The sequence below is a fragment of the Lithobates pipiens genome, unplaced genomic scaffold (assembly GCF_037356315.1).
Source record: "Lithobates pipiens isolate NorthernLeopardFrog02 unplaced genomic scaffold, aLitPip1_a1.2 Scaffold_16, whole genome shotgun sequence".
NCBI lineage: Eukaryota > Metazoa > Chordata > Amphibia > Anura > Ranidae > Lithobates > Lithobates pipiens.
In genome coordinates this window covers 442,962,242-442,981,051 of record NW_027507748.1, presented here as the reverse complement: position 1 = coordinate 442,981,051, position 18,810 = coordinate 442,962,242, and the positions used below count along the sequence as shown (strand labels likewise).

The window sequence follows — 18,810 nt, the reverse complement described above, 5'->3', positions numbered from 1 at the left end:
TCACTTCTGGGAGATGGCGCCATAGCGCTGTCCCTCGGAAGTTCAGCCCCCTCCTCCTTCCTATGCCGCCGGGCCAGTTAGAAAGCGCAGAGTGCTTTGTGAATGCGCAGTAAGGAACCAGCTGTGAAGCCAAAAGGCTTCACTGACAGTTTCCCTTAGTGAAGATAGAGGCGGCAGCACCCAACAACCGATCCGAAAATCGGCAGGGATGCCAACATCACGGGATCCCTGGACAGTAAGTGTCTGTATATTAAAAGTCAGCAGCTACAGTATTTGTAGCTGGTGACATTTAATTTTTTTTTCCACAGGCCGAACACCACTTTAACCACTTCCCGACCAGCGCACGACGATGTACGTCGACAGAATGGCACGGGCAGGCATATTGGCGTACATGTACATCCAATATTCGTTGCCGCCGTGCCATCGGGAGCGCGCCGCCGGCGGTGCGCTCCCGCGCTGGTCGGGACCCCCGTGAGTCCGGTCGCGGGACCCGCGGACTCGATCGCCGCGGGCATCCCCGCGATCGTCTCACGGAGCGGCCGAATGGAGGAAATGCTGTATAAACAACATTTTTCCATTCTGCCTAGCAACTAGTGACGCTGATCTCTGCTCCATGTGATTGGAGCAGAGATCAGTGTACACTAAATGAAAGCCCAACCCCCCCACAGTTAGTAACACACCCCTAGGAACACTTAACCCCTACACTGCCACCCACTGGTTAACCCTTTCACTGCCAGTGTCATTTACACAGGAATCACTGCATTTATATAGCAGTGATTACTGTATAAATGACAATGGTCCCAAAAATGTGTCAAAAATGTCCGATGGGTCCCCCACAATGTCGCAGTCACAATAAAAATCGCAGATCGCCGCCATTACTAGTAAAAAAAAAAATAATAAAAAATTATTAATAAAAATGCTATAAAACTATCCCTATTTTGTAAACGCTATAACTTTTGCGCAAACCAATCAATAATCGCTTATTGCGATTTTTTTTACCAAAAATATGTAGAAGAATACGTATCGGCCTAAACTGAGGGAAAAAAATGTTTTTTTATATATTTTTGGGGGATATTTATTATTACAAAAAGTAAAAAATAATGCGTTTTTTTCAAAATTATCGCTCTATTTTTGTTTATAGCGCAAAAAATAAAAACCGCAGGGGTGATCAAATACCACCAAAAGAAAGCTCTATTTGTGGGAAAAAAAGGACGTTAATTTTGTTTGGGAGCCACGTCGCACGACCGCGCAATTGTCAGTTAAAGCGACGCAGTGCCGAATCGCAAAAAGTGGTCTGGTCTTTGACCAGCAAATTGGTCCGGTCTGAAAGTGGTTAAACAGGAGGTTTTCACATATTAGTATTAAAAGAAATGCTACATCCCTGTAACTCCATTTGAAACTTCTAGTGTGCTAAATCTAGGAAGCTGTCATGACATTGACATAGATAACATAATTCATGCATAAGGTAGCCTCTAATTTAAAAGATGAGATTGAGCCAAAAAAAGAACGAAAAAAAAAAAAACCAGCATAGAAAGTCACAGCTGGTGTAGTGTTTTCTAAGGTAGTTGAGTATCTGTCGCCCGCAATGTTTTGTCATTTAAAAGTGGTTACTCACATCTGTAGGGTTGCGAGAAACCCCATGTTGGGATCAGTCAACCTTGAGATCAGCTTGTGGAGAATGCTTCTGTTTCCAAGCAGGCCTTTTGCGATGGGAGATTGCATTTGATGCTGGTCACGGTTCAAGAGCATTACCATACATTGTATGAGTGGTCAAGCAGATTTAGAAATAAGTATGCTTTAGCCCTGAAAGGGATATGAAGATATGCAGAATTGCCTGTACAGTCGTGGAATCATTAGATCAGTATCATAAAGGAATTTTGCCATTAAATGCGTTATTGGTTCGCTGTATAACTTTTTAAATAATATACCTTTATATACTCATATATAATACTCATCAGATGAATTCTTGACTCTACAGATGCTTCTGAAAATAATAATATCTCTTTTGGAATCACACCGTACTCGCCCATAATTTGTCCTTAGGATTCATGCGGTCTTCTGGAAGAGTAACCTAATTATGAGGAGTACAGAGCCAGGGAAACCCTAACTGTAAAATCAATGTAATTTCAGCAGTTACCACAAATCAGAGTCATTTCTAATATTATTAACTTACTTATTAGGTGGCTTATGTAGAAAATATATTTATCTATAATAGCAGTGGTTGTACAAGAAGTTCTGATTTGTAGAACAGTATTCTTGTAAAGGTGTCTGATGGTCTGACAAGTTTATAAACTGTAAGAGTAATAAAAAAAAAAAAAGAAAAAGAAAGAACAAAGGAAAACACAAGCAATAAAAGCAAAGAAGCAATCAATGAGCAAATGATTTGCTGCCATCAGACGTGTCAATACAGGATACCTGGATACTTTGCGGTAGCCAAGTTGTACACAATAAATCTGTCAACTTCACAATTTATTTATAATGGCTTAAAGATATATATTTTTTTCCAATAAAATATATCCTATTAAACACACACCACTACAATAGTTGGTTATGTGTATATAGTCTTGCTCTCTGAGCTTCCAAAATAGTAAGGTAGAGCTTAGAAGAACCTTAAAGTGCATGAAAACCCCAAAATCTATTTTTCAGTATGCAGGGGTATTCAATTAAAATTCACAGAGGTCCAGTCAGTAACATTTTCTTCCAGCAGAGGTCCAGGTCTCATGTTTGTGCTATAACCCAAATCTTTAATATCACAGCCCCTCCCTACCCCTTACATTACAGTGTTCCCTTTACATTAGTGTCATCAGTCCTTCCCTTTGCAATAAAGCCCTCTTCACTTCACAGTCCTCCTTTACACCACAGCACCCACTTTAAACATCACAGAACCCCCTTCTTCACATCACAGCACTCCTCTTTACGATACAGCCCCCCTTTACATTACCCCCCCCCTTTACAACACATCCTCCTCTTTAAAATTACACTGCCCCTTTTACATCACAGCCCCCCTTTGCATCAAAGTCCCCCATTTACATCACAGTCATCATTTATATCACAGAGTCTGTTTTACTTCAGTGTCCTCAGCCCTCCCTTCACATTACAACCCCTCCTTACATTATAGGCCTTCCCCTTTACATCAGTGACCTCAGCCCCCACCTCACATCTCATACACCCTCCTCTTCACATCAGTGTGCTCTGTCACCTCTTCACATCACAGCCCCCTCTTTACGTCCCAGTTCGCTTCACATAAAAGCCCTCACCTTACATCACAGCCCCCCTTCTTTGCATCCCAGTGCTCTTCACATCCTCCTTTTCTTGCATCCCAGTCACCAAACTTTTTGATGGACTTGGTCCGGCGGACATTCAAACGAACGGACTTGGCCATACACGATCACTCCAAAAGTCCGACAGATTCAAACGTGATGATGTAGAATAAGGAAGTTCATAGCCAGTAGCCAATAGCTGCCCTAGCGTCGGTTTTAGTCCGTCGGACTAGCACACAGACGACCGGATTTTTCGACCGGACTCGAGTCCGTCTGAAAGATTTGAAACATGTTTTATTTCTAGGTCCGCCGGACTTTTGGGAAGAAAAAGTCAGCTGGAGCCAACACACGATTGAATTGTCCGTCAGATTTCAGTCCGCCGGACCAAGTCCGACGAAAAGTCCAGTCGTGTGTACACGGCATTACAGCCCCCTTCCCTGTATCCTAGTCCCCTTCACAACCTCCCTTCCTTACATCCCATTCCCCTTCTGATCCTCCCTTTCTTACATCCCAGTCCTTGTCACAGCCCCCCCTCCCCCCCCAATTTGTATCCCAGTCCCATTCACAGCCTCTCTTCCTTGTATCCTAGTCCCTTTTACAGGGAAGGAGGATATTACCCGGCAGAGGATCCTGATAGAACTGTCAATCAGTCCGGGTCCGGACTATGGTCCACCATTTAGTGATGCCTGCTTTAATGTCTCAATGTGTATAAATGTCAGCCTGCACTGGGAGCTCCTTGAGTTGGCTTTTGGGCGGCTTCTTTAATCTAACAGACCTGATAGGCAGGCCAATAGTCATCTGAGGGAAGGCACACTGGCAGTAGCTTAGTACTGTCAGCCTGTGATAGGAAATGCTGTTTCTGACCAGATCTCCACATAAGAATAACAAATTTGGGGTTTAAATACTTTTCAAAGGCTGAAATAAATGAGTTTGGCTTGACAAATCAGACATATTACTTGGCACAGATCAACAGCTAAGGCCAATGGTCAAAATACAAATTCTGCACTTTTCCTGATCTGAGAAATAGCATAGCAGTGCAAGCTAAAATTCTTAAATAGAAGAGTTCTTAAATAGAAAAATGACTGGGCTTACATTTAGACTTAAATCATCATACAAGCAGTGGCTGCTGGTGCTCAAAATTTTTTTTGGGGGTGCAAACAAACAAAACAAAAAAAAATCAATTACAGCCACTGTGCCATCAAACGTAGCGACTGTGCCCATCAATTGCCGCCATTGTCTGATCAAGCGCAGCCACTGTGCCCATCAAGCGCAGCCACTGTGCCCATTGAGGACAGCCACTGTGCCATCAAATGCTGCCACTGTGCCCATCAAATGCAGCCACTGTGCCCATGAAGTGCAGCCACTGTGCCCATGAAGTGCAGCCACTGTGCCATCAAAATGCAGTCACGGTGCCCATCAAACGCAGCCACTGTGCCCATCAAGCGCAGCCACTGTGCCCATCAAATGCTGCCACTGTGCCCATCAAACGCAGCCACTGTGCCCATCAAACGCAGTTACTGTGCCATAAAAACGCAGCCACTGTGCCATAAAAACGCAGCCACTGTACCCATCAAACGCAGCTACTGTACCCATTGATTGCTGCCAGTGTGCCCATCAATTGCCGCTACTGTCCCCCATCAAATGCTGCCAGTGTGCCCATCAATTGCCTCTACTGTGCCCCATCAAATGCTGCGAGTGTGCATCGCCCGGCACTTACCTGTTTCACAGCGGGTCAGTGGTGGTGTCCTCCACGTTCCTCAATGTCTTCTTCTGTCCTCTCTATCAGGTGTTTCAGCCAATCAGGTGACAGGAAACAGACCCGAGCACCTGATTGTCTGAGAGGCGGTCCAGTGTGAGCAAAGTGAATTCCTTCGCTTTGGTAACACACAGCTGAGTGAACAGTGAACGCGCAGAATTGCGCCCGCTGTTCACCTTTTTTGGGCGCCTATTAGAGCCTACGGTTCTAATCAGTTGCTTCCATAAAACACCTCTGCCACTGTCATTTCGGTGCCCATCGCTCGAAAAGGGGATGGACACCTGAATAGGGGGTGTCAGTGGCGACCATAGATAGATTCATGCAATGCATGAATCTATCTATGGTGATAGAGCGGTGCCAGGAGAGAGGGGGTGGCGCTCCTGTGCCCTTTATGGACGCACCGCCACTGGATGTGGTGCTTCCCATGGTGCACTGTATCCGGCGCCAAAACACAGTGCACTTAAGTACCTTTTTTTCCATTTTTTTTATGACCATTTTTTTTTTAAATGCATTTTTTTAATCTTTTTTTGTGACTGCCTGGAGGGGGGCGTCGTCCGTGCGCCCCCTATAGACGGGCCGCCACTGCATACAAGTGCATGATTACCTAGGAATGTTTCATATTTGCCTTTAGTTGCTCTTTATTCTGTATAAAACCTCAATTTCAGGTACATATCCAACAACATTTAACTGCTGTCTGCTTCCTCATCTAGAAGATTTTTTATTACTGCCTGCTTATTTGCTGGTTGTCAGATAGTATAGGAAATCAGACAAAAGTTAGGAGGTGAGAATTCACATAAAATTGAATGCCCTGTACACACGGTTGGACATTCCGATGACAAAACATTGGCACAAACTTGTCTTGCTTACACACGGTCGCACAAACTTGTCGGAAAATCCGATCGTTCAGAATGAGGTGACGTAAACCACGTACGACGGGACTATAAAGAGGGCAGTAGCCAATAGCTTCCGTCTTGTAATTTATTCTGAGCATGCATGGCACTTTGTCCGTCGGAATTGTCTACACACAATCAGAATTTAAAACGATCGGATTTTGTTGTCAGAAAATATTAGATTCAGCTCTCAAACTTTGTGTGTTGGAAATTCCAACGGAAAAAGTTAGATGGAGCCCATACACAAATCAAATTTTCCGACAACACGATCCAATCGCACATTTTCCGTCAGAAAGTCCGACCGTGTGTACAGGGCATAACAGTTGCTGCTCTGCCACCTACTTGATTTATTAACCAGCTTGAGTTGAGTCGAGTTGAGAGGAATCTTAATATAGAGTGGTCTTACCCCACCACTTGAGGCATTCTGGGAGAGCTATTAAACATCTGAACCACTTCGTCACCTGTCTATTCCCTCTTGGGCCTTTGCTCTGTGAGAATGTCAGCTTAGAGGTCAGTCTCTCCTATTCCTTGGACCTAGGCACATCTAAAAATGCCGGGAACTCCTGTCTGGGGAAACCTCGGAGAGGCCTTAAGGTTGACTGCTGGAAGAATAAAGCATGAGGCCTGGGGGAAGTAAGCTGCAACTCTCCCCCACATATGGAAATGTAGGGAATAGTTGAATGGAAAGTTTTGCACAAGAAGTTTCTCCATGCTATCTTTCCCTGGCATTGAAGACTGAGCTATTATCTGAACCTAGATTGTAAAGGAAGCCCGAGCTCTAACACAGTCTGTGATTTTGGTGATAATCATCTGATACAATGAGAGAGATATTAAGAAAAGATCTAAAATAGATTGAGGCCTGGTTTAAGATCCAGTGATCCTCATCCACACCTCACCCTCCCTGTCAAATTGCCTTGTGCAAAAAATTTTTATCCTATTTTAAAAGTCTACTAAAGTGACTGCCACCCATTTTTTCTGAATATCTAGAGAAAAGAACCACACCTGAAATGAATTTTTGTGGGGTGGACTTACTAAAGGCAATTAAGCTGTTAACCTTGCAAGGAAATTTCCCTAAACGTAATTAATGTGGTGAAAGTTCACTTTGCAAAGAATATCCAACCACATGCCATATGCTTCTGCATATTTGGATAATTGAAGTCATCAGCCATTCATCTAATTCATTAAGCTCTGGGAAAATGATCTTGAAAAATTAACAGCCTATTTGCTTTTAGTAAATAGGCTGTAATTTGAGCACCCACATGGCTCTGTGTTTGGTACTGTTAGCCTATTGATTATTGATTTATTATCTATTGATTTCCCTGAATGGGCAAAAACTTTATGTGTTTGGCTAGCCTTACTATGAGCTCCAAACGTCATACACAGGCAAACTTATTATAGCAAATAGAGGTTACATTTAAGTTCAATGAGGAAGAGTGCTTTCTAAAGTACAACTCCAGTAAAATGTTTTTTTGGCTGAACGTGTGTAGTGTTATTACTTTTGTCATGTTTTTATTTGTGTGTCCCTGTTGGGAAAATTTCCTGTACCAGTAACTGTCTCCAAAGGGAAAGCCAGGGGAAATTTCCCAATGAGCATAAAAAGTTTGCATTTTAACCTTTGAGCAGAGTTTCCTTTAAGCAAAAAGAATCCTTTTTGTTAATTGGGATCCGAGATGGACGGGACCAGCACCTAGTCTGTGTGTTATTGGAGGTAGAGATGGGAGACTGACCTAGAGTGGTGTTCACACACATTTAGAATTTCCTTTAGTTCTCCTCCAAAGGATTAGCGTCACTGGGAAAGAAAATAAAGGTAAACAACAAAACTCAGAACACAAACAAGACAGAATTGCTCTTTATATTGTCAATCAAGATATGTTTGTAAAGAGCAGTTGGGTAAAGTCAAAATATAATAAGTTTACGGTAAATGTCTAAATGTGAATCCAGGCAGAATAGTGGCTAGTTGACTAGCACTCTAACCCAGACTGAATATACTGGCTCTAGATTATGATTCCCAGACAAAATAAAGTCCTGAAAAAGCAATTTTTATATCCAGCAACAAAGCTGAGTGTAGTTTCACAGTAGGATCATTATAAAAGCAATGATTTATTAGATGACATCAATTCAAAGTTAGATAGATGGACAGATGTGATAACCAGGCACAGACAGTGATATTCTATTTTGGCCATCAACTTCTGGTGCAAGCCTAGGCAACTGGCGCATCATCAATTCTGGTTATTAGAGATTAACTTAATTCAATAATTAACATTTTGTAGTAAGTGAGCTTTTTGATACTACACATTCTATTGTTTACCTATTGTTTTCTATGTATTGTCTATCACATCTTCTGCATTAGGTAATACATAAAAGCATTATCCTACCTGTCAATTCATCCTGTGTAAATTGTAAATTGCAGAACATGAGCAAAACAGAGTTTGCAGACCTGGCAGAGAAGGACAAGCATAGTTTGGTGGAATTTGTCTTTAGTGTTTACATATTACACAGACATGGGTAATCTTCAATAGCAAATCGTGGGTGATATCATTTTTATCTTCTTTGAATTTGTATTTTATTTACTGTATATACAGGAAGTAAATTATGTATTTATCTTTACAAACATTTATTTTGAATTCTCTTTATTAAATAGTACCTTGAGCTGTATGATTTCAAACAGCTTACAGGTCATTAACCTACATCTTAAGTGTATGCTATTTGTACAGAGTGTTTCAGGTCCACTACACCTGCTTTGGTGGGTAAGTACTACTCTTACATTATAATTTTCTTAATAGCATCTGGTCGTTAACTGTAACATATAGAAAGGACAATCAATAAAACACTATAGATAGCACTGTTCCACACAAAACGCCAGCCATTACAAGATCAAGAGCCAGATTTAACTCATAGGTTTGCAGACTTTATCAATTAGCACAACATCCACTTTACATTCAGTTTAACATGCTAACATTTCTGGGACTTTTACATCTAAAGAGCTATCTTTTGGCATGTGAAAAATGATACATATAGTAAACCATGAGGTTCTTCCTGTCATATGCAGCTAAAGAGCAAAGAAAAACCTTTGACTGTATAGAGGAGACCCCTGGGTGCATCATCTTACTCTTACCCTGCCACCTGCCTATCATGCAGCCCCCTTAAAAAAAAATTGATTTTGGGCTATGAGACAATTGTGAAGGGTCCTTACACTTATGCCCCGTACACATGATCGGAAATTCGGCTGGCAAAAGACCGATGAGAGTTTTTGGTTCGGAAAATGTGACCGTGTGTATGCTCCATTGGACTTTTGCTGGCCGAATTCCTGTCAGCAAAAGATTGAGAGCAGATTCTCTAATGTTTGGTCAGAAAAAGTTCTGATTGTAAATTCCGATCATCTGTACAAATTCCGATACGCAAAATTCCTACACATGCTCAGAAACAATTCGACGCATGCTTGGAAGCATTGAACTTCATTTTCTTGGCTCCTCGTAGTGTTGTACGTCACCGCATTCTTGAAGGTTGAAAGTTCCAAGAACTTTTGTGTGACCGTGTGTATGCAAGGCAAGCTTGAGCGGAATGCCGATGGAAAAACCATCCAAGTTTTTTTCTGACAGAATTTCTCATCGTGTGTATGTGGCATAACTCACAATGCAGTACACAGTACTACCACAGTATTACCCTTCCCAAGCACTGTCACATGGATAGTGAGAGTAAAGCCTAGACCTGTGCAATTTTGACCTATGACTTTTTATGTAGTGTTATCTATAAATATAGGTTACACATACTGTATATTTTATATAATGCACAGCTTTGTACATTAGAGAAGACTGAATCTGAGATTCAGGACTATGAAAGTTGATATTCCTATTTCTGTTTAGAAACAACTACTGAAGGCATAGCACTGTGACGGCAGGCAACTGTGCTTTTCTTTTATTGTACCATTGTCTTGAGAAAGATGGGATCGCACCAAAACACCTGTTCACCATGCCAAGGGTATAATCTACAAATTGGATGCAGTGTCAAGTTGTTTGGAATCTTATAGAGTCAGTCTTCAAGATGTTCATATTTACAAGCTCCACCTGTTGCACCCAAACTCATAAAATTACTGTTATATTTGATGATTAATTTGGGCAATATGCATTTATGTCTTCATAAAGATGATAGTTCTCTAAAATTAACACGAATGTCCAAACCCATACTGCCACTAGAAAAACCTTAAATGCCTTAAGCAGTATTGTTGGTTCATCTAAGTAAAATGCACTACGTTTTTTTACCTATTACCATACCAAGAATTTGAACAAGGTAATGATTTCAATAATGACAAACACATTGGAATGTTCAATTTTAGAGGAAGGAAAAAGTGACTAATACTCATGACTTTAACCACACACACAACAGTTATTTAAAAAGAATGTGCCTGGATAAAAAAATGGGAGCTTATATAGGTATGAGGTTTATACAATTGAAAAAAGTTCTTCCAGTGCAACCTATGTGTGTGTGTGTGTGTGTGTTTGTGATTTTTATTCTTCAACAATTTCCAAAGCCCTGAATATTCAGCTTCCTAAAGAAGACGCATATTTTGATTATCAATTAGTACAGGTTCCAGGGTAGGGAGTTTCAAATTTTTACTGCTCTAACAGATAAGATTAATTTCCCCAGCCTAAGGTTAAACCTTTTTTCTTCTAACGTCTTGTAACTTCTATTAGTGAACTGTTTTTTAAGTCAGTGAACCAGAGCAAGCACATTGTTGTTACACAGTTGTTACACTGATAAACATGTACTTGCTCTGGGGCAGTAAATCATCAAGAGTACGGTCCAAAAACATGCATCTTGAAAAACAGGTCAGTAGAGCTGCATGATTAATCGTTAAAAAAATCGCAATCTCGATTCCACCCCCTATGCAGAATTTCCCGATTCATTCATGTAACAAGTGTAGAGCCTTCTCTGCTCACTCAGCTGTCAAAAGAAAAAAAACGGACAGTCTGCCAAGATTTTCACAACATTGTCCAAGCTAGTAGAGTACTATTACATTGTAACTTTTCCTTCTTAGATCAAAGGGATGACCTTCCGTGTGTAAATGAAGGAAGTTTAACCACTTAAAGTCTAAACCTTTTTCTGACACTTGTTTCTTACAAAGTTAAAATCAGTATTTTCTGTTAGGAAATTCTTGGAACCAAACATTATATATATATATATATATATATATATATATATATATATATATATATATATATATATATATATATATATATATATATATATATTTTTAGCAGAGACCCTAGGGAATAAAATGGCGATCCTTGCAATATTTTATGTCACACTGTATTTGCACAGTGGTCTTTCAAATGCAATTTTTTGGGAAAAAATAAACTTCAATGAATCAGAAAAAAACTAAACAGTAAAGTTAGCCCAATTTGTTTGTATATGTGAAAGATGATGTTGCGCCGCAAGAATCGTGATCTTTATTCAAAGCAAAAAATCGTGATTTTCATTTGAGCCAGAATCGTGCAGCTCTGCAGGTCAGCAAGAAACGTTTTCATATTTTCATCCTGAAAGATTTCTTGTAAACATAACATCAAACTGTGGTTCATGACCAGCATTTTTTAAGATGGTATAATGCTCATTGAGGGAGGTAATAGAGAGCAATACGTACCTTAAAGTTGTTGCAGAGTCAGAAGTTTTTTTATCTTAATGCATTCTAATACTTACCTGAGCCCCCTCTAAATCCAGCAATGTCCATGAGTGCCTCAGCCATTCGGGACTCTCCCTCCTGATTAGCTGTGACACAGCAGAAGCACCATTGGCTCCCGCTGCTGTCAAAGTCAGTTAGCCAACCAGGAAAAGATGGGGTGGGGCTGAACCATGGCTCCATGTCTGAATGGACACAGGGCACAGCTCGGCTCGGGTGCCCCCATAGCAACCTGCTTGTTGTGGGGACACTCGACAGGAGAGAGGGGCCCCGAAGGGGGACCCAAGAAGAGGATGGTCTGGGCTGCTCTACGCAAACCCCTACACAGAGCAAGTAAGTATAACATGTTTGTTATTTTTATAGAAAAAAAAACGAGACTTTACCATAACTTTATTTCACTTTCCCATGGCAGACAATGCCTCTGGCCTTCTTCTGTCTCACCTAGGAACATGGTTAGGCCCTTGACTACATGCACTGTAAGCAATGGCATTGGCTAGAGTGATGGTGGAATGACTGGAGAAGAATAGGGGCCTTTGGAGACAAGTCATTCCCATGGTTATAATCGGGGAGGATGTATGCAAGGTAAGTATTATTCTCTATTAGATCATTTAAAGATAAATTGAGCATTCTAGCCTTCATGTGCTCAGGTGGGGGGGGATGGTTCATCCCAGTGATCCCCACATTTATTGTTTATTGACTGCCTGGAACTGGGCTTTAAATCTTACTGTAAGCATAGAAAATAATTACTAATATGAATTATACCAATCATATAACAGATTTAGGCAACTCCATACCATTTAAAAAAAAACACACAAAATAGTAATGTAGAGTACATTTGTAAAAACTATTAAATAAATAAAAATCCTGCTCTTTAAAAGAATGGTCCTGCACTCCAGAAAAAAAGCAAGCCACGGATTATTAAAATGCCGTAATATAGTGTTACCAATACCAACAGGTAGACAAATGCCATCACTGCAGAGCTTCAGGGAACCTTCTCCTTATGTTCATCCAGCTGTCATTCAGAGCCTTCTTCATGAATTATTCTTATTCCAAGTATTAAACCCAGCCACCCTCAATGCTTTTCTATATAATTTTATGTATTTTATTCTACCATTCTATGCCTCATGGTAAATATAAAGAAGGCCAACAGCTGAGGGTGGGGGTTGAGCTCCTGTTCCATTTTTCTTTTCTAGACTTAACAAAGAAAAACTATAGGCATGGCCATGTACACCAATTTATTGGTAATAGTGTCCTGAATAAACACACCATACCCAGAGTTCATCAATAAGGGTATGTATAATTTTATTCCTATGTTTATATAGTAGTGTCACTGCTATGATAAAGGAGTCTGACAACTCAAAAACTGCAGAGAGAATAGAGAAATCATGTTCCACACACTGCCATGCTCAGTAACAGAATAGTTATTATTATTATTATTATTAATATACAGGATTTGTATAGCACTGACAGTTTACGCAGAACTTTAAAACTTGAGGCAGTACAAACACTTTACTACAGGAGGAATCAGCTCATTAGAACTTGCATTCTAAGAGTAGTGATGAGCCGAACCCCCCCCCCCCCCCCCCCGCTTCGGTTTGCAGAAGAACATGCAAACAGGCAAAAAATTTATGCAAACACATGAACATCATTAAAGTCTATGGGACACGAACATGAAAAACCAAAAGTGTCAATTTTAAAGGCTTATATGCAAGTTATTGCAATAAAAGGTGTTTGGGGACTTGGGTCCTGCCCCAGGGGACATGCATCAATGCAATAAAAAGTTTTACAAATGCCTGTTTTTTCAGGAGCAGTGATTTTAATAATGCTTAAAGTGAAACAATAAAAAGGAAATATTACTTTAAATATTGTGCCTGGGGTTCCCCTTAGTCTGTCTATAAAGTAGCGCATCTTTTCCATGTTCATAACAGTACCTCAGCAAAATTATATTTCTAAAGGAAAAAATTTAATTGAAAACTGCCCGCGGCTGTAATGTATTGTCGGATCCTGACAATATACATAAAAATCATTGAAAAAAACAGTGAGTCCCCCCCCCAGGTCCATTACTAGGTCCTTCAGGTCTGGTATGAATATTAAGGGGAACCCCACACCAAAAAAAATTGCATGGGGTCCTCCCTAAAATTTATACCAGACCCTTATCCGAGCATGCAACCTGGCAGGCCGCAGGGAAGGGGGGACAAGAGTGTGCCCCCCTCCTGACCCGTACCAGGCCACATACCCTCAACATGGGGAGGGTGCTTTTATGACACTTTTTGGTGAATGAGTAGGGGTACCCGATACCCATTTACATGAGATATGGGCTCTGGGGGCCCCCTTGTTAAAGGGGGCTTCCAGATTCCAATAAGACTCCCGACCGCAGACCCCCACAACCACCGGGCAAGGGTTGAGGGGATGAGGCCCTTGTCCTGATTAACATGGTGGCAAGGTGTTTTGGGGGGACCCCAAAGCACCATCCCCATGTTGAGGGCATGTGGCCTGTTCAGGAGGGGGGTGCTCTTTCGTCCCCCCTTTTCCTGTGGCCTGTCAGGTTGAATGCTCAGATAAGGGTGTGGTATGGATTTTGGGGGGCTCCCACGTAATTTTTTTTATTGTGGTGCTGGGTTCCCCTAAAATCTATACCAGACCTGAAGGGCCTGGTATGGATTTTGGGGGGACCCCCACACCATTTTTTTTATTTTGACAGAGGGTTCCCCTTAATATCCATGCCAGACCTGAAGGACCTGGTATGGATTTTAGGGGGGCCCTCATGCCATTTTTTTCACATTTTTGCACGGGGTTCCCCTTAATATCCATACCAGACCTGAAGGGCCTGGTAATGGACTGGGGGGGAACTCATGCCATTTTTTTCAATTATTTTTATGTATATTTCCAGAATCCAACAATACATTACAGCAGCAAGTAGTTTTAAATTACTTTTTTTCCTTTAGAAATGTAATTTTGCTGCACTCATTAATTACACTGTGTACTGTTGCTATGTAAGCAGCCTTACATAGTGTGGGGCATGAGTTTAGAGCCCTGAGCCATGATTGACCAAAAGCACCTTGCCTTTGGCCAATTATGGCTCTCTCAGCAGAGCACGTTATGATTGGCCAAAGCATGCAGGTCAGGTGCAAGCTTTAGCCAATCATATGACGCCAATGCACTGCGATCTCGCAGTGCATTATGGGGTGTTCTGCAGCACTCAAATTTGCCGTGAACGGCACATAATGTTCTAAATTCGGTAAACGGGCAAACACCCAATATTCGAGTCAAACATCGGGCTCATCCCATCTAAGAGATTGTAATAATCAGATTTAAATCTCATAGCTACTCTATTTTAGGCAGTAGAGGAAAAAATATTGAGGAAAAAATTTCACAGTTTAGGACACATTGCCACAAGAAGGATCATTTAGATGGAATGCAGGTGGGTCAATAAGCCTCTAGCATAATCATAAACAGCATTTAACAGAGTCTGAAAAGTCTCTTAATGCAGCCCTATGGTAATGTTGTAAAACAGTCTGTTGAATAGTTTGATCAGATACACATCTTTGAGTCAGTTTTTTTAATTGAGACTAAACAAGCTCTCAACTATTCCATAACTCCTGCTGTGATAGAGTTACCAACACAAAAAGTGGATACACTAATTTTTAGGACATTAACAACCAGTTAGAAACCAAACACACCTACATTACAAGGTTCAAAGAGCTAATGGGATACACTGGACCTTCTAAGTGATATGTGCAGAATATCCACTCCCACATCACTCCATGGGAGCATTTGATTGGGTGGGGGTGGGCTCTGCAACTAGATGGTCAACAAAAGCTCCTACAATTGGCAGCTGCAGGTCTTGCTTACCTTTAAAAAATTTGTAGCACTAACCCCAGAGGGGCAGCTGAAAATATACCCAGGTCTGCCTTGTTAGTTCAGAGGCTGTCTGCCATAGACACAGTTACATGCACACTGACAATATAGGCTCAGCGTAGGATTGTGGATTTTATTGCAAAACTTAAACAGGATAGGATTCAGGGGATCAGGATACTCCAAAATGATATCAGAAATCATAATAATAAATATATATAGAATATATATATATAAATATATGGATTTGCATCATGAGCCTGCTCCTGAAGAGTGGCTACAAAGTCACAAAACACGTTGAGCTATAGATGTCATGTCCCAGATCCAATATGTGTAGTCAAGAAGTTTATGGAATTTGCCCATTGAACTAGCTTTTATTGGTTTTATATGACTTTTTGCAGCATACCATGCTATTTAATTTTTTATCACTAACGATGAAGATTAGAGATCTAGCTCAATTGGGTATTAACTTGCAATACAGTTGTGTGTATATATAAGAAATTTATCGGATTGTGTATCATCATTATGTTTGAATTAATTTGGATTCTGATATACATTATTTTGGTTGAACTGGATGGACTTGTGTCTTTTTTCAACCTGACTAACTATGTAACTATGTAAAAATAATATATTTTGTTTATGAACCAATAAATATCAATTTTCCCAATCTTATTATTCACTTATTTGCACCCACATGCTTCATTTAAAGTCTCATTTCCCCCCTTCTCCCTGTACAAGAGATTTTAGTCAACTAAAATATGACTAAATCTAAAACAATTCAGATGACTAAAATAGAACTAAAAGTAAAATCACATATTAGTCAAAAGACTATGACTAAAACAAAATCTGATGTCAAAATTAACACTGCCACCTAGATCATATTTTTTGCGGTTAGTATACTCACACTAACTGGTTACATTGTAGGTATCAGTCTCTTTAATGTTTAAGATAAACAATCCTTTGGATCGATGCCCATTGTCTGAAAATGTTGACCAACAGTTTGGCAGTGATTCTTAATATACGTAAAGGTGCCCTTCATATGGTGTTTTACATTTCTTTACTTAAAGTGATTGCAAAGCTTTAATTTTTTCATTAAAATAATAAACTTGTTATCCTTACCTGCTCTGTTTAATGGTTTTGCACAGAGTGGTTCAAATCCTCATCTTCTCGGGTCCCACGCTGGCACTCCTGGGCCCCTCCCTCCTGTCAGGTGCCCCCGCAGCAAGCAGCGTTCTGAAGGTAATGCGATAAAGGTAAAAAAAAACTCGTGCCTTTACAACCACTTTAAAGTGAAAAACACATAAGTGCAGCGCTAAATAATTCCTAAAGTTATCATATATATAAACATATGTCAAAAGAAAAGTGTATGAAAAACAAACAAACATTAGTGCAAAATGAAAAGTTCATAATACAAACAGTCCACAAAAAGCCATCAATGCTGTGTCTATATAATCAAAATCCACAATGGTGCTTAGAGTGATAGTCCACAGATATCGATAACCACCAACGTGACAAGCCCACCAACATGGATTGTAATATTGCGCTTACCAGAGAGTGTGGACTCAAATACCCTACGGCAGTGAGTCACACAAGCAGGGATGATTACAAATCACATAAGGAATCAAACACTAATCAAACACTAATCAGATGTGTTTAATCTGAGACACAGGGTCCATTCAAGTAGAGGGCCATTCCTACCAGAACCAAGGGGATTCGTGAGATCCATCCATATATGTGACACCTGAGCAATTGGGCTTCCTTATGTGATTTGTACTCATCCCTGCTTGTCTGACTCACTGACAGTATTATCATATTCCAGACAGGTAGTAAAACACTTTAAAACAAGCCATCTTTCACCTCTGTAGCTGTACGCATTGTGGAGTAATTCATCTTCTAAGCCCTCTAGGAACTTTAGGCAGTATGGAGAATGCCTGAATTACTGGATTGCTAATCTGGTAATTCATTTTATAAGCCCTCTAGGAAGTTTAGGCTGTATGGAAAATCCCTGAAGTAGTGGATTGCTAATCTGGTAATTCATCTTCTAAGCCCTCTAGGAACTCTAGGCTGTATGGAGAATGCCGGAAGTACTGGATTGCTAATCTTGTAAATCATCTTCTAAGCCCTCTAGGAACTTTAGGCTGTATGGAGAATGCCTGAAGTACTGGATTGCAAATCTGGTAATTCATCTTCTAAGCCCTCTAGGAACTTTAGGTTGTATGGAGAATGCCTAAAGTACTGGATTGCGAATCTGGTAATTCATCTTCTAAGCCCTCTAGGAACTTTAGGCTGTATGGAGAATGCCTGAAGTACTGGATTGCTAATCTGGTAAATCATCTTCTAAACCCTCTAGGAACTTTAGGCTGTATGGAGAATGCCTAAAGTACTGGATTGCTAATCTGGTAAATCATCTTCTAAACCCTCTAGGAATTTTAGGCAGTATGGGGAATGCCTGAAGTACTGGATTGCTAATCTTGTAAATCCTCTTCTAAGCCCTCTAGGAACTTTAGGCTGTATGGAGAATGCCTGAAGTACTGGATTGCTAATCTGGTAATTCATCTTCTAAGCCCTCTAGGAACTTTAGGCTGTATGGAGAATGCCTGAAGTACTGGATTGCTAATCTGGTAAATCATCTGCTAAAGCCTCTAGGAACTTTAGGCAGTATGGAGAATGCCTGAAGTACTGGATTGCTAATCTGGTAATTCATCTTCTAAGCCCTCTAGGAACTTTAGGCTGTATGGAGAATGCCTGAAGTACTGGATTGCTAATCTGGTAAATCATCTTCTAAAGCATCTAGGAACTTTAGGTTGTATGGAGAATGCCTGAAGTACTGGATTGCTAATCTGGTAAATCATCTTCTAAAGCCTCTAGGAACTTTAGGTTGTATGGAGAATGCCTGAAGTACTGGATTGTAAATCTGGTAATTCATCTTCTAAGCCCTCTAGGAACTTTAGGCTGTATGGAGAATGCCTGAAGTACTGGATTGAAAATCTGGTAATTCATCTTCTAAGCCCTCTAGGAACTTTAGGTTGCATGGAGAATGCCTGAAGTACTAGATTGCTAATCTGGTAATAATTATTACTAAAGGTACAGAACAGCAATAGAATTAATGGGAGATACTTATAAATGTAAATTTTCTATAATGCATGTTATTTACAGTGTACACTTGCACAACATTTTCTATATGGTTAAGTAAATAAAATTTCACTTTTTTTTTTAGACAGTGCACAATTTTTTTTTATCGTTCTATCTATATTGATTCTAGAAAACTCTCTGTCTCTCTTTCAACACTGTATACACACAGTTAATGTATATGTACCTCTTAGTATCTGATTGGAAAATGACAGTCCTTTCTATAATGCATGTGGAACAATAAGA

At 40.3% G+C, this 18,810-nt stretch overlaps 1 protein-coding gene across 9 annotated transcripts in view; it reads right to left on the bottom strand.

Annotated features, from left to right (window-relative positions):
* Window positions 1–18,810, bottom strand: part of AFF3 (ALF transcription elongation factor 3) — a 498,510-nt gene that overhangs the window by 363,081 nt on the left and 116,619 nt on the right. For 3 of the 9 annotated variants that reach the window (XM_077482717.1, XM_077482712.1, XM_077482714.1), the window contains exon 2: window positions 16,555–16,668. The exons of the other annotated variants lie outside the window; for them this stretch is intronic. The gene's annotated coding sequence lies outside the window, so the exon portion shown is untranslated. The remainder of the gene's footprint in view (window positions 1–16,554; window positions 16,669–18,810) is intronic. 9 annotated transcript variants of the gene reach the window in all.